Raw genomic sequence first — 18296 nt, forward strand, 5'->3', positions numbered from 1 at the left:
GATTTATATTTAGAAAGAGGGAAAGTCGACTCTACGTAAATCGCACACTACTTATGAGAACATTCTGTGTATATATGTAGAGTGTTTCTGTAACAATTTTATTTTTATTCATTTTGGTTTAAGGCCTTATAATGTTTTTGGAAGGATATAATATATTCCGCACCATCTCTGAAAAAAACTCACTATACAATAACTAATGATATAATTATGTATGCTTTTTTATCATTTTACACGAACGTTAGATTTATTAAAAAGTGTTCCAAGTCGAAATAAATGATATACTACTCTTAATGAAATAAGCCCGTTTCCCATGTTTAATTTCGATAATCCCAAAAACTAAACGAAATTTTTTAAGCATTAATAAACTCTATGTAGAATAAGGTACACTATACATTAACATACGAAAAGATGAACGAATCAATCGACAAAAAAAAACAACAAAAAACGATATGACAGACTTTATTGTTTAATGATTAAACAAATAAAAAATAGCACAACCTGCGTATCTTAAGAAAGTTGGCATTTATCACCAAATAAGTTCACAAATGATATCGAAGACGATGCATCCCGAGTAGTCTGACAGGTAGACAGGGGTATCTGATTACCAACACTCGACAAGCCTCCTGTTGACCAATCGAACTCTTAACAATCGCGACTGACTGAGTTGTATACGTTGAATAACTTGTTTCACGATCGATGTAAAATAATTAAGGTTTATTGTTTTAAAACAACGCATCATGAGGCCTATGATTGGCATATAAGTACAAAAATATACAAAAACGATTTCATGGCCGAATTTAATGTCGAACACGCGTGATGTACGATGAATCAGTATATATCAGGTTACCAGTTAAGAATCCTTAGAGGATGTTACTGAACTCTTCTCTAGAACCATTGTTAAAATGATTAATCCATACATCTCGTCATCATCATGTCATGCAATACCAAGTTCATGTGCTTGAGGCGCAACTTTAGTTTGTATAATAACAATTTTATTTCTTTTTCTGTTTTATGTATGTTATTCCTTACAACATGGACCAACTGTAGAAATCTACCAAAACAGATGAAGTATATTATAGTCAACATGCTAACTGTTTGTTGTTTGGCTGGACCTTCCGCTGCTCTTGTCATGCCGTTATACACTTGCTGTATACTGTCTACGGCAGGTTTATTATAATCATGGAATTCATCATCATTCTTTTACTTATTGACCAGTTTCTATCCATTTTCTGTCCGTTTTGGTACGTGAGATGTTTAACCTATCGGATTCATATCATCAACACCATCTCCGTCCTAGGCTGGCCAATATTTCTTTTCGCGCTTTCAACGGGCGTTATGGACTGGAAGAAAACATATAAGAAGAATTGTATTGAAGAGGTGTTCTATCAATCCAAGTTGAAAACATTCTGCTTGGCTATGTCGGCTACTTATGTTACATTAGCATCCATGTTCTGTGTCGTGGTTTGTAGGAAAACTCGACAACGTGCAAGTGTGCCTCTTAGCCATTTAGATAGGGCTAGGAACAGTGCTCTTGTAAATGTACTGATCATCACCGTTTTTATGTCTTTGCTTGAACTCGTGGTTCTGGTAGCATCCATTCTTCTACAAACTGTTGATCCAAACTCATGTCTGGAAGTCTTCACTTTCTGTATGAGGACAAGAGGAATCGGTGGTCAGTTTGTTTACGGGATTCTTTTACCGTTATTACTATTTTACAGATTCAAAGAGTGCAGGGTACAATTTATAATCATATTTTGTCGCTGTTTACCAACAATGCGCGTGAAGGCAAAACAAAAAGGACATACATCTATATGGAAGCAGCCGGCATTCCTTTACAATTTCATAACGAAGAAACCACTGAAGGTACATATACTGATCGAGCTATTAGTCATATGTAAAGGTGAATAATTTAACAAGTTTTAAAAAAAAAAAAAAAAAAAAAAAAAAAAAAACATGCATTTGCTGATACTTATTACTGTTATTGTAAAATGCAAACAATACAATTACAATATGGATGACATGAATATGATATTGTCCATATTCGGATTTTTTTCCCCGGAGGTATTTCAGTTGTAATCGTCCAGATCAGCATTGTGGACGGGTGCCATTGAATGACGCGTATCAGTTTGTTTATGTTTGGTGAATAATTATGGCTAAACAGTTGAACTTGTCACATGCAAACAATACAATTACAATATGGATGACATGAATATGATATTGTTCGTATTCGGATTTTTCCCTCCGGAGGTATTTCAGTTGTAATCGTCCAGATCAGCATTGTGGACGGGTGCCATTGAATGACGCGTATCAATTTGTTTATGTTTGGTGAATAATTATGGCTAAATAGTTGAACTCGTCACATGCAAACAATACAATTACAATATGGATGACATGAATATGATATTGTTCGTATTCGGATTTTTCCCTCCGGAGGTATTTCAGTTGTAATCGTCCAGATCAGCATTGTGGACGGGTGCCATTGAATGACGCGTATCAATTTGTTTATGTTTGGTGAATAATTATGGCTAAATAGTTGAACTCGTCACATGCAAACAATACAATTACAATATGGATGACATGAATATGATATTGTTCGTATTCGGATTTTTTTTCGGAGGTATTTCAGTTGTAATCGTCTAGATCAGCATTGTGGACGGGTGCCATTGAATGACGCGTATCAGTTTGTTTATGTTTGGTGAATAATTATGGCTAAACATTTGAACTTGCACCTGTATTGTGTTCTATTGAATAAAATAGCCACGTTATGTGTACGATATAATTTGAAAACAAATGTCTTGTTTGCTTATCCTTGGCGAATATATGTATGCTTATTTTCGACCTGTGTAATTTAAATCATCATAAATCTTAGTATGATGTCATGCAACCGAAAAACGAACGTTATCCAAAATTGGTCATTTATTTCATAAAAAATGCATTTTTCATTTAAACTAAACGTAAATCCAGAATGGTGATAGGAACTATGAATTTTCTGCACTGCTACTTCAAATCTCTATATAAATATAAAAAAAATGTTGTTGTTGGTAAAATAATCGACAAATACTGTACGAGAAATGACGTCTGGCGACAATTCTAAAAAATGGGATATTTTGGCCAGGTGTATGGCTTAAATAAATGAATAAAGCGTACTCGTTTTTAATTTGTTTCGCAGTATAAAGCAATAACTGTCCATAACAAAAAAAAAAAAAAAAAAAAAAAAAAAAAAAAATCAGGTACTAAATAGGAGCTATGGATAATTTATTTTGCAAGCTGTTATATACCCGGTTGCTTATTTTATCTAATTCAGTTTGCAACACATCGTAGCTGTTATATACCCGGTTGCTTATTTCATCTAATTCAGTTTGCAACACATAGTAGAAGACATCGCGTGCTACTAATAGATTATGAATTATTGTAGTGTCGTCTGCTAAATCACACTTGAAATATGCATGTGTTCAAATATAAAATTACTTGTTTTGGGGGATTATAAGAGGAATGCAATTGGTACATTTGTAAATATGCTGAAATCATCCAATATTACATTACTGATTTTTAACTGACCCCAATTCTTACAATATATAACAATAAATTTTTCCAATGAGAAAAGTAAAACGTCCATTTTGTCAGATACTTTGAAATGTTTTTATTGTCTAGAAAACAATAAACGTTAGAATTTCTGCCATACTATAATTGTAGTCATTAATAGTGCTACCCCTCCTTTTTTTAACTTATTTGACTTCTACGAACGCCCATTGGTTCAAAAAAGTATTCCGAATGAACGCAATATGTTTTCGAATAAATTCCATAATGTTATTCACAAAAAAGGTATTACGTTGATTCGTAAACGTATTGCGTTTATTCACAATACTTTTTTTTGTTTATTTTTCGTATTTAATTTGGCATCAATGCACTTCCCTAGACTTCCAATGTGGTCCATCAAACTTGATCTTTGTTAAATTTTACTCGATGCTAAAAGAAAAAAAAAGAAGAAAATATCCTTCATTTAGTCGCCTTTTACGATCGTGCTATTCTATAAACAGCTTAAAGATGATCCACCGCCGACAGACCATAAACGAGACTCGCCATTTCAACAATAACTGGAGCTTAATCGTGTATATATTTGTCTAATTAACACAAAAATAATACAAACTAATTTTTATTTTGCATTTAATGCATGCGCAATCAGTACTTCATTCCAAATAGGAAATACTGCCACGGATTTGTTCGGGATGCAATTAAATGCTTTTACAATTTTAATCCCGAAGTAAAAAACTCAAACGTTTGAATGGTGGTAATGGTGTAAATTAAATAATCTTTGTAACTGAAGAAAAATACTCAATCGCCGGCTCCTGTTTTTGATAAAGAAAAGAAACCATTTGTCAGCTGTGGATTATCTTTCACATATGGCAGGTGTATAATTTTCGCCTATGCATAGAGCTTAATTTCTGCTTTTACAAATTATAATGGCTTTGCATCGTCCACGTTGTTTTCTTTTGTAAACATTTGGAAAATGGACGGGCCACCATTTTCTAAAACCTACGGTTTAAATTCCAGGCAGGGAATTTGTTTTGTGTGATTGTTAAAGCCGGGATGTTTATAAATTATACCAATTTGTTATATTCCATCTTTGCATATCATAGAGTTATCTCCCTTGTGGCTAGGTATTTATTGTGAAGTCATTAAGGTAGGTCCATACTTTTGAAAATCGCGCCAATTCATATGACGCTATACCGGAAGTTGCGGAGGTTGTTTTGAATTCCAGAATGGTTTCCGATACGCCACGACATCACACTTGGATATTTCTTCAATAGGTGAAAATTGTCTACATATAATAATGAATGTTTAAAATCATTAAATAAATCAAATAAAAGCAGAGAAGTGAAAATTATATGCTATCTCTGTGGTTTTTGCGGTCCCTGTCGTAAATGGGAATGGATTTTTAAACACCGGAAGTGCCGTTCGTCGCTTTAAATCATAAGAGGGGACCCGGCCGGACCGAAATTCCGGAATTCTAAAAAAATCGCATACGGATTTCCTTTAAACACACAATTTGGAGAAAATCATAAAAACAAACAGACATAAACCAGATATAATATCACAAAAACGTATGAACTGATGTGGAATGTTTTTTGCGGCATGATTTTCAAAAAATAGTCAAATATAACCCATCTTAGCACTGGATGAAATGGGGGTAGGGTTGCGAGTTACAAACTTCAAGCTTACAAAATTGTGAAATTTTGATCGAGGACCCCGTGTTTTTATATGATATTTGAAAAACATATTACCTTGGGCATATCATATACAAATATTGTGAAATTGACATGGGTTTTCATTTCCTTTTTGGCCTATTCATTGATTTTTTACGGGCGAAAATATGGCAAAACATGATAATTACGTTTAGAAACGGTCCTGGGAAATAACAAAAATTAGTTAGCATTTGTAAAAATAAAATAGTTTTGTATATTGTTCTATCGTTAGAAATTTAGGACAAAAAATCAACAGGATCGAGACAACATTCACCCTTATATTACAGAAAACATAATTTTATGAATTTTTCTATTTTCGGCCAACAAATTTGCATTGATGGTATATTTCAAGCTTAAATTTCTCAAAAAGTAGTTCGAGAACACCCATTTATCTTTACAGAATTGAAATCTACATGAAAAATGCAAGAAAATAAGACCTGTTAGAAAAAAATGACATGGGTTTTCCCAAAAGTATGCAGCTACCTTAATTTGTGAGCGAAAATCGCATCGTTTTCTTCGAAAAGTATGACTTTATCCTCAGAATTATGTGACGTTTGGTAGAGAAATGTGTATTTATGTACCAAATTAAAATAAAGATGTGGAGACTTTGAACAACAAAATATATTGAGCTATAAGTACATTTTACGAGAAGTGATATGAAAATACATCTTTGCATCGGATCTCTGGACAATAACGTGATTAACGTCACGTCACAAAAGTCAATAAGCTGTTCAATGTACTCACGCATCTGTTTGGCTGCTCGTTGTATGCGTCCTTTCAGGATTGTCATATGAAGACCGGTTGCAGTTTTAGCGAGTTTGCAATTATAATAACGGTTAACAGTCATAACTACTCTTTAAAATTAGGTTTTGAGACGACCATTGTCGCTTAAATCATGACAGAGAGGCCCTCCAGGGGGCGTGATCCGTTATAGCTGTACTGATCCGCTATAGCCGAATTTTCGGTAGGTTTTATTTTGCGTCTTTCGTTTTGCATGATCAGTTCTATGAATTCTTTTTATTAACATCTGATAGACATTTAAATGTTCTTTATGAAAATATATGGTTTATGTTATGAAAAGTTTTGTGAACGAAAATTGCAGCGATTTTATGCAAAGTGATCCGCTACTGCCGTAACAACTGTACAATCAATACTTACCCGCAAGGGCAGATAACTATCACTGGTACCCCTATTCTGTTAATTTTCGTTCTCAAACTGTTATTTTAATCATATTAGTTATTATTTAAATATTTACGTTGGTTATATCTGTTTTACTGTTATTATTCAAATTTTAGTTATTTTTTTACTAATAGCACGTTATCATTTTCTAGCACACGTTATATGTTTGCTTCTGAGTTATCTTTATCTTTGCATGCGTTAGTCTTCTATAAATGATGTTAGATTCAGTGGCTGATGTTATTATTTATTGTGCATGGTTATTATTTTAATTTCCCTTGTTATTGCCATCATGTTACGTGATTTTTATGTGGAACTTTGTTAGCATCAACAGAACATGTGATTATTTACGTGACCACGTTACGATTAAATTGAAAACGTTATTTTTTCGTGAAAGCGTTATTTTTGCATGCAAATTCCGCTTCTCCATTGTTCTCAGTGACCCCATATGGCGACAGCGCAGTGAGCCGGCGGGCGAGCTTCGCTAGTGTGTTGATCACCGACCCATGACGAGAGCACGGCTCGCAAATATAAATCGACTATATCGCTACCGCATCGCATGTGTTGTGCAATCTGTGCAACTGAACATGGATTATAGTTTTCAGTTACTATATTTACCATACTTTTTTCTCCAGAGTTTGCAGTCATTGTTTTAATTCATAGAAAATTCCTTTCCATTTCTATGTCGTCTTCGTAACGATTTACGATTAAAGGTTTGGTTTGGATTCGGTCATAGTTTAACTTCACCGTGCAAAGAGTTGATTACTCGGTAATTTTTTGGTGGATAACTTTTTCAACATATTATGCATTTCAAGCTGATTGATTATTACGTTAGAGATATGATATATATATGTAGATATGTTTCTGATAGCGTACGTAATTTGTTTTGATTAACGAAATTATGTACAGTTCTTGAATGGATGATTTAACAACATTATTTGTCCAGGTTAAGCATATTATGGAACAAGTACTGCATATTCAACACGAACATTGCAAAATCTGCTATAATTCTATATGATATTGTGAATATACATATCAAAACTATCAAAGAATTTGTGTCACGATTTTTGCCTTTGCAATTGTTCACGCTAAAATGAAGTGTGTTCTCCTTTCAAGACCAAGATGCAGTCACTCGGAGTCATTAGTTACCGGATACCTAAGATATCTGTATTTCGTTATCAGGATATGTATTGTGGTAACGACTACGAGATATATTTGGTGCGTGACGTAATCGACCCTCTGCGAGGCAGCGCAGCTCATCACTATCAACACTTGCATACAGTGCCGACACACCTACCTGTGATTTTCGAAAACCTATTTTTAGCGATCGGGGATGGTTGTTTCGTCAATTTTGTAATCCGACTGTGTTTTTATTTTTGTTAACTTTTTTTTTCTATTAATAGAAAAGTCTTTTAGACAGTTTAGATAAAAGGTGTCGTCTTTAGAACTACAGTTGGTGCCCATTGCTGATAATGGAGCAAAACATGATTGTGGAAACCATAAATTAAACGTCTGTATGCATTTTATTGTACTTGTTTTATATCACTTACCTACTCGGCAATAACCGTATAATATACAGCGAGACATTTTTCACAATAAATATGATGCTCTTTTCGAATGAAAATTATACGTCATGTCTACAAATTATGATTTGATGTATTATGAGTGGTAAAGTAGATATTAAGTGGTCGTTATGTTTGTTTTGGACAAAAAAAAATAATATCTAAATGTATGTGTATGTTTGAAATAATTAGAAACCTACAAAAAAAGTACAGAAAATTATGCCCGAGTGATTTCTGAGGAAGTGCTTCACTACGACTCTACGAAAGGTTACTAGGTCGGGTACGTATATTCGTTCTAGGGTGGGTGGTTACGTTACGTAATCTTCAGAATGATCTCCTCACTTAAAAAAATAATAAGTCCAATTTGCAAACTAAAAGTCATCTACAAGAATGTACGTCCTTGTGTTTGGCGATATTTAAACCAGAGACTTAATAGTTTTACATTAATATTGTAGACATAAATATTCAATCATAAGCTGTGAAATAAATTCTGATTCATATACATGTATTTTATTTTTTGGTGGTATACCTATCGAAATTTGATCTATTGAAATCACGCAAAAGCTGCAGATAACTATAGCATTTAAACTCGAGTCAAAATTCATTTTGTCAGAAACATTTTTATTGTCAATCTGTTTTAGAATGATTACTTCTTTTTATTTTTTATCCAGTCAATTTATATCATATATATCTGAATGATATCATTACGTATATAGCTGTGTGTATAGACATGAACATCAATACAGATGGAAATACAGGAATATAGTTGCGTAATAATTGCAGAGGTTTAGATAGTGTACCGGGGACGTAGGAACCAGGGTGGTGACAGCGGACGAGGCGACAGAAATGTTAAAAAAATACACATTTGGAAGAAAAAAGGGTCCTCCTGCACAATTTTCGTACTTCATTTGAGAATTTTCTCCTCGTTACCAACGCCTGTGCCCTCTATCTGCAGATGTGTACAAGGATTATTTGTAATGATATATGAAAAATGTATATATGATTGTGGGTGTGAAATATGGTAGTTCGTTATTTATTTTTGTTTTGTATTCAATACAAAATTTACCTTAATATTTACGTTTACAGATAAATTTTAATTAAAACTATAACAAAGTATACAATGTATGTGCCAAATGCAAGGTAGATATATAATAAAAGTACCGTGAATAACCGATACAATATATGCTTTGTAAAACCAGAGCAAGGGTGATATGTAACTTTCAGTGAATGCGAATACAGCTAAAAACGTATTTTATAGTTTAAAAACTATTTGTTAGATTTGAAGCGCTACTTGAAATAACTACCATGCGATTTTTAAAAGAAGACTGATTTGATATATTACTGAAATAAAAACGGAAACTTTCTTAAAATGCCAGCATAAAGCCATCTCCGAACACTATGTTAAAACAAGGACGTAGATGACGTATCACTTATATATTCTCGATTAAAAAAAACAGTTGCGTAATATTCGCACGAAGGTGTCCCGTATATAAATACTATCGCCATTAAAATTTGACAATAATGGTGAGAATTTTGTTTTGAGACATCTTTTCTGATTACACAAAAGTGAATGTCAAATTAGTATGATCGTGACACATAATTACATATTTTATGTTCAAAGAAAATAGAACTTTATAAACGGTCAAGCAATTAAAGCCCTTGCTAAAGAAATCGAGAGCTATTAAATATATTACCAAATACCAGAGATTTAAAAATAAATCTCTGCAAATACTAACACCTTTAGATTGGTACACGTCAATTTGATACTCGGTTATTTAAGCTTCCAGACGAAATAGTTGCTCGAATACCGATGTCAGAAGTACAGGGATCTGCGAATTAGTCACAGATTACGTAATCATGGACCCACCAAAGTGCCCTTTCTACTCGTATAAGGTATCATGTATAGGATGATTTTAACACCGTGTTTTGATTTAGACCTCTTAAACGTCTGAAAATGGTCTTACGGCACTCTGGTGGGTCCATGATTATATAATCTGTAACTAATGCTCAGATCCCTGTGTCAGAAGTGGGGTACGGAGAAATAAGTATGTTTACCGGGATCCGGTAGCATGACATCGCAGAATGGACGGCCTAACTCCCAACTACTCATTTCTACGCATTTTTCTGTCGGTGTTGAGAAAATAGCAATATCTCCCTTATTTCTTGAGCTATCGGGATACTGTTTACATGTTGTAAAACAACAGACAATAACCGACAACTTTTATCTAAAACAAAAATTCATTTGGCAACGTATTTGTTCTCTTTCAGTGAGTTGAAAAATCATGCTAATTTAATTCTGAGTATTTTTAAATTGTTGACGTCGTGTGTCAGACGGCGTAACCGCCGAAGCGTAGATTCGAAATTGTGTCTCGAAATATGCAACAAGTAGCAAGAATTAATACTTGTATTTCACAGTTTCTGTAGTTGATATTGTCAATTTTATGTGTTACCACTTATATTGAAAGAAATCCACTCTTCAAACAATAATTTTCTCGTAGATTAAGTACATGTAATAAGTATATTGTGTACTACACAGTTAACTTAATCCTAATACAAAATAAGAAAAAAATATCTATTTACTATACATACGAAGAAAACCGAGAATCCATTGGTCAAAATACTCAAATATGTAATTCATAACATGCCGAAAGAAGTTTTCTATCGCCTCTACAAATTAGATAATGACTTCGACGGAAATCGCGGCCCGGTACAATTTCTAACTTTAACTTCATCGGTACAAAACAAGCACATGTGAGATCAAGATGGGCATAGATTTTTAGTTGATTTTCTTAAACTATAAATTTATTCACAAAAGAAATTTATTATTAGAATATGAATTTTAAAACATCGTTTGATATATGTGACGAAGAAAAAGAAATGTATATTGGATTCGACTTCGGGTCAAAATCTGACACGGCATGTTGATGTGTTGCTTGAAATTCCAGACATATGCATCTTTAAGAGAAAAAAAAGTGCAGTAACACTATATAAGGCTTGCCCAATGTCACATTAACTATCTATTATTTGTCAGGTTAAGTGTCAATAATGACTCATCTCATTTTTGTTTGAAAGAAGACAAAGTTACATAGATTCTAAGATCAGTAGCGTGACAGCACGTTTGTTTAAATTCCATCTAACAAAACAAAGGATCAAATATCGAGACTGGTATGTGTAAAGGACATTTCAAGGTGTGTTCTCATAACTATGTATTACACAATTTTAAATCCTGTACAGGTAAACTACAAAAATGTACGGTGGCCCGTTTAAGCCGTCAAATTACTACTTTTGATTGAAGTAGAACTAGTTGTACATTTATAACTTGACGAAGTGTACATGGCCATATACTCTGAAGTAGTTGTGCATTTATCTACTTCAAGTAAACGGTCATGCACTCTTTATCAAGTTATAAATGTACAATGCACAACTAGTTAATCAGCGGCCATCGTAAAACCGAGAACCGTGTCTAACGCATCATACAATGGATTATATGTATACATGCCTTGCATCCCTTACAATGAATTCCACCACAGTGGAAACAGAGACGGTTCGTACGCAGCGGATAAAAACTATAGCTATTATATTAACTCGTTTTACAAATATATAAATAGTGAGGCTCGTGTTGTAGCATATATAGAGTACACAAATGATCCTGTAATTAAATGTTTCGACTTTTAGCATAGGTTACCACAACGAAATTTTGCTTAGATTTGTTTATGGTTCATTCTTAAATTTACGATACGTTATATGGTTATTTACATTTATTTGGCCAATGTCATTACATAGTCGTCGATATCAGTCGGCTGTATCTTCCTGGATAAATATATACCAGGCTTTAAGAAGGCACTGTTTAACATTAGGAATACGTACATAGAAGTCGAACAACGATCGTTAGGTAAGTTATTTGTCTACCCGACATTCCCAGCTTCTCCATTTCCCTTTTGACCACTGATGATTTTTTGAGTCGTCAGCCACAGCCTACACACCTCTATGTTTTGTTTCACATTACAAAATCTCCATCCTAGATCATCTCTTTTGACGACATTGGATGCATTTGTACCGGAACCGAGAAAGTAAAGGAACGTTTTTATAACAAACTGGACGAAACGGTATTTATGAATAAAATATTTAAAATATTGGCACGACGGTAGATTTTGTTAGTTCTCGTGCGGGCATTTCTATATTCAGAAATTCGGTAAATCATAATCCAAGATATTTGTATTTGGTCGGTAATGTCGGTTAGCAGATAACCACAAACAAGAGGCCCAGAGGGCCTGTATCGCTCACCTGGTTTGTAATGCCAAATAATGTTCTGAATACAGGTTCATTATTTCTTTTCTAAATCCCCTATTGGTCCCCAGCCCTCCTGCCCCCAGGGGGTCAGAGCCAAAATTTATACAAGTTCTGTTCCCTTCCCCCAAGGATGTTTATGGCCAAATTTGGTCACAATCCAAGCAAAACTCTAGGACAAGTAGCGATTTATACATGTAGGATATACCTCTATTTCCCCTATTGGGCCCCACCCGTCCTGCCCTCGGGGGACCAGAGCCAAAATTTATACAAGTTCTGTTCCCCTTCCCCCAAGGATGTTTGTGGCCAAATTTGGTTACAATTCATGTAGAACTCTAGGACAAGTAGCGATTTAAAGGATTTACCTCTATTTCCCCTATTGGGCCCCGCCCCTCCTGCCCCCCGGGGGGGGGGGGGGGGGGTCAGAGCCAAAATTTATACAAGTTCTGTTCCCCTTCCCCCAAGGATGTTTGTGGCCAAATTTGGTTACATTCCATTCAGAACTCTATGACTAGTAGCGATTTAAAGGATTTACCTCTATTACCCCTATTGGGCCCCGCCCCTCCTGCCCCCGGGGGACCAGAGCCAAAATTTATACAAGTTCTGTTCCCCTTCCCCAAAGGATGTTTGTGGCCAAATTTGGTTACATTCCATTCAGAACTCTATGACTAGTAGCGATTTAAAGGATTTACCTTTATTACCCCTATTGGGCCCAGCCCCTCTTGCCCCCGGGGGACCAGAGCCAAAATTTATACAAGTTCTGTTCCCCTTCCCCCAAGGATGTTTGTGGCCAAATTTGGTTACATTCCATTCAGAACTCTATGACTAGTAGCGATTTAAAGGATTTACCTCTATTTCCCCTATTGGGCCCCGCCCCTCCTGCCCCCGGGGGACCAGAGCCAAAATTTATACAAGTTCTGTTCCCCTTCCCCCAAGGATGTTTGTGGCTAATTTTGGTTACAATCCATGCAGAACTCTAGGACCAGTAGCGATTTAAAGGATTTACCTCTATTTCCCCTATTGGGCCCCGCCCCTCCTGCCCCCGGGGGGTCAGAGCCAAAATTTATACAAGTTCTGTTCCCCCTCCCCCAAGGATGTTTGTGGCCAAATTTGGTTACAATCCATGCAGAACTCTATGACTAGTAGCGATTTAAAGGAAATGTTGACGGACGGACGGACGGACGACGGACGCCGCGCCATGACATAAGCTCACCGGCCCTTCGGGCCAGGTGAGCTAATAAAATGAAAGTTAGATACGCACTAGTTGTCATAGCTTATAGTAAGTATCGTGCAATACCATTTGCGTAAAATAAAATAGAGACTAATAGAATCTTACATGGGTCTGTGGAGTGGACAGGGATATCTCAACCCGAGTGAAAGATTTTGGCCGGTCAACCCGAGGCTTGCCGCGGGTTGACGGCCAAAATCTTTCACGAGGGTTGAGATATCCCTGTCCACTTCAAAGACCCATGTTTGATTCTTTTTCATCCATACTTACCGGTAGTAGAAAAAATGATGAAATTCCACTTGGTTTCCAGCTTTTTCATTGCGCCATGATCGCAGGAACGTCGTTATGCGTCAAAATTGCAGTTACATTGTACGACGCATGTATTGATGACGTCACGTTATTGTCTGGCGCGTGTAAGCCTGTCTTACACCCCCTGTGTAAGATAGAGATATCTTTTCCCTAGCAACCACGGGCTATCCATGTGAAGTATGGGAGAAATTGAAGGCTATTTCGGCAGCCAGGTCGTTTATATAAATCGTAAAAATTGTCGGCGAAATATTACAGCCTTGTTTTACGCTATTTGTGACGTCAAACCAATCATCAAGGAACAGGTACGTGTCAAATTAGAACTACTACTATGACCGAATCCAACACAAACCCTGATACGTAAATCATTACAAAGACGACCAAGAAATGGAAAAGAATTTTCTATGAATTTAAACAATGAATGTAAACTCCAGAGTTAAGTTTGGTAAATATATAGTAACTGAAAACTATATACATGTATTCCTTGTTGTGTTGCACAGATCGCAAAGCACATGCGATGCGGTAGCGATATAGTCGACTTATATTGCGAGCCGTGCTCTCGTCATGGGACGGTGATCAACACACTAGCGAAGCTCGCCCGCCGGCTCACTGCGCTGTCGCCATAGGGGGTCACTGAGAACAATGGAGAAGCGGTATTTGCATGCAAAAATAACGCTTTCATTGAAAAATAACGTTTTCAACTTAATCGTAACGTGGTCATGTAAATAATCACATGTTCTGTTGATGCTAACAAAGTTCCACATAAAAATCACGTAACATGTTGGCAATAACAAGAGAAATTAAAATAATAACCATGCACAATAAATAATAACATCAGCCACTGAATCTAACATCATTTATAGAAGACTAACGCGTGCAAAGATAAAGATAGCTCAGAGGCAAACATATAACGTGTGCTAGAAAATAATAACGTGCTATTAGTAAAAAATAACTAAGATTTGAATAATAACAGTAAAACAATTATAACCAACGTAAATATTTGAATAATAACTAATATGATTGAAATAACTGTTTGAGAACGAAAATTAACAGAATAGGGCTACCACTATATGTGATATGCAAGTAAGGAATAGGCAATGTTTCACGTCTAAACTATATGACATTATCTTCTTCAATAATATTGTTTGAAAGTACAAGATAGCATCTGGTGTATCGTTCTCTGGTCCTGTCTCCGGCTATTCAGAATTTAGTAGCTTGCTACCTCGCACCATTATACAGCTGATATTCGTTTAGAGTTGGCACTGACATGTACAAGTATGGATTGGTGGCCTTGAACCAAACGGGAAGATCGGGCAGAAGAGCTAGCATACTATACTATAGACCATCGCCTCATTTGCCTCACTAAGTTGAGATTTCGCTCTTTTGAAAACGTACATATGCAAGGAAATGTTTCTTCCCCAAGCCGAAAAACACAATGATCAATACTGAAGAGGTAAACAATATAGGTTGTGCTCATGTTTTCGCTAGATTGCTGGTTCGTGTGTTGTTATAATTGTGACAGACATAATGGCCTGTTCAAATATAACAAGTAGGAAACCATATTTAGAAAATATAAAAATAATAAAAATAGACACAATTCGATGGAAATTTCTGTGAATAACATTTAGAAGCCATTAAAATGACGTGAGATTATGACAGTAAAATACTTCTCAAGTGTACCATAGTAGGCTTTATGTTGTGGGTCATATTCAGTTATAGTTGTGATATTCATACTCAAAAATTACAATATAATAAATTTGAAAAGAAACTTAAAACAAAAATTGCATTAATAAATAAAAAACACTATAAAAAGAATAAATGAGCGAAGAAAAAATAATACAAAATACCCCAAACAAACCGTGTGGAATCGTTATACAACATATGGATGTTGCGATCAAATGACAGATATGTGTTAACTGTCACGAATCCGTAGATGATGCTTCATAACTCGGACCTTTACGTGATAATTATTAATCCTTATCCTCTCACACATATGCTTGTCAGCCCGTTTTGAAGACAGACGCACGTACAGTAAATAGTGATTTCTCAACAAGTGAGTGTTGTATATCAAGTTTATCAAACTCGAGTTAGTTAATTTTTATTTTTTTTTAAAGACACGAGCTATAGCGAGTGTCTTTTTGAAAATTAAATCACGAGAGATTAGATAAACATGATTAAACAACATTTACGTGTTGGGGAACGTGTTTACCAATAACTTTAACTCTATATTTATATTGTGGTGACCATTTCAAGTCTGTCCTAAGAGAAACTTACCACCATACAATGTGTAATAAAATGTAGTGCCTAAATAGAGAGCCAATATTCTGTGGTTTAATACTTTGAATCAGCAATTTTCTGTTATACAGCTAATACAATTCAAGAAACTGCACTTTGAAATGTAGTCCGAAGTTGAAAGCCAATCGAAATCAAGAGATGTTGACCAATCAGAGGCGCCGTAGGTGTTTATACACGTGAGTATGTATTTTTGGCAAATGCAATCACTGTTAGTTGAAAGCAGCCGGGTCCTTACTACGTAAATTGATAAATTAAGCTGATTTTTATCAATGATATGCATTGATGTAATGCAGTAAATCAAATGATAAGAAATCATGTAAATGGCTCGCTATTAATTTTGTTAATCTGTCTAATTAACATTCGCTAACATATAACCACCAAATGTAGTTCTATTCGCATTTTGTAAAGAAAATTCCACAACATAACTGTTTTCATTATAATTATATCGAAATTGAAACAGGTTCACTCAACAAAATATCCACTTACAGGTAGCTTTCACCTGCTATCAAGCAGGTTACTTCAGCCCTAATGACAGGGGACAGGCTTAGTGGTGTTCAGTCACATGACAGATGCTTAACCTTAAGTCATGCGACTGAACAAGGCTGGCATATTCTATAGGCAGGGCATGGCGTCCTCTGTCCTGGTTGAGGTCAGGCTTGGAGGCTGCGATGTAAATTGGCTCCTTAAAACTATGTTGGAACCAGCGTAGATCTTGGTCCAACACCCTGATATTGTCTGTTGTGAAATTGTGGTAGTGGTCTCTCATAGTGTCCCAACCGTAGACGAATCTCTGTGATATTCAGCCATCCGTTTCCGGAGTGGTCTTTTCGTCTCACCCACATATGTTGATGGACAGTCAGCACATGCTATTTTGTATAAAGCACCTGACGGTTCATGATGGTGGTTTTGTCTTTGGGTGCTACCAGAATCCCTCGAATGGTATCATGGGGCTTGGTGTGCACTGTAACTCCCTCTTTGCGGATTTAACGGTTGATGGCCTCCGAAATACCTCCGATGTATGGTAGAGTTATCTGTCCCTTGGCTGATTGGCGCTGGTGTGCCCGTTCAGTGGTATTAATCCTGGTACTGGGGAGGTCCCAAGCCCACTTACAATAGACCAAAACACTGAGAACTTTCTTCAGGTGATCTTCTTCCTGCATTTTTGCCTGATAAGTGGAGCATATGGAGTTGGCTCTATGGGTCAGAGTTCTTATAACATCAGTTTGTGTGTTGATGACTGTCGAATTGGAGATATTGGTAGATTTGTGTTGGTTTACGGTATACACTGTATGCAAGGGATCTATCGTCACGAAGCCGAAATACGTGTCTAGTAGTGGGATAGATTTGTCTTTTATCCTCTCAACTGAACTTTATGGCTGAGTGACAGTTGTTTAGATGGTCAGTGAAATCGTCTATCACATTGCTATGTGTGATGGCCAAGTTATCATCCACGTATCTCCCCCAATATCTTGGGCTGTCCTGGAAGGTCCTCAGAGCCGATTCTTCGGAGTGTTCCATGAAGAGGTTGGCTACGATCTGGTAGACTGGGGAGCCCATAGCCGCACCTTCCATTTGTTGGTAAACTTTACCATCAACAATGAAGTAAGTGATACTGAAGCAAATTTCCAGAAGACTTGTTTACTGTTTTCGTAAAGGAGGTCCGTCTAAAATACATGTATTGTGTTATTTCGGTCGGGTCGAATTACAACATTGCTGCCCCTATTGCATGATTGAAAAAGGCGACTGAATTTAGTCTGAATATCCTTTCTCTTCTTCCTGACGGACTTTCTCCTTCCTAAAGTCTCCCTTAACACCACCTAACTGTTGGCCTTCGGTTGAGCATGGCGGCATGCTCGAGTGTGTTAGTACTATAAAAAGGACATATTTTCACTATAGTGATATTACTTTGGTGATATTACTAGTGGCACAACTTTGGATAAGTATATTATACCCTATTATAATCTCGTTATGATCCGTATAAAGTTAATGTGTGTTAGAGACCTGACACACCCAAGTGCATCCTCGATGCTCTAGGGGTTACTTTCACTATCCACCCCCAGGACAATCTCATAGCAAACTGAAAGAAGTTCCAGAGAAAAAAAATTTACAGGCCTGCAGAAATTTCCTTTGAATGTTACAGGGAGATATTCAACTTGAGAGCAACAGAGCCAAACACTTTGTACCGTTATTTGATTCTTT

Source organism: Argopecten irradians, chromosome 1 (assembly GCF_041381155.1).
Source record: "Argopecten irradians isolate NY chromosome 1, Ai_NY, whole genome shotgun sequence".
NCBI classification, from domain to species: domain Eukaryota; kingdom Metazoa; phylum Mollusca; class Bivalvia; order Pectinida; family Pectinidae; genus Argopecten; species Argopecten irradians.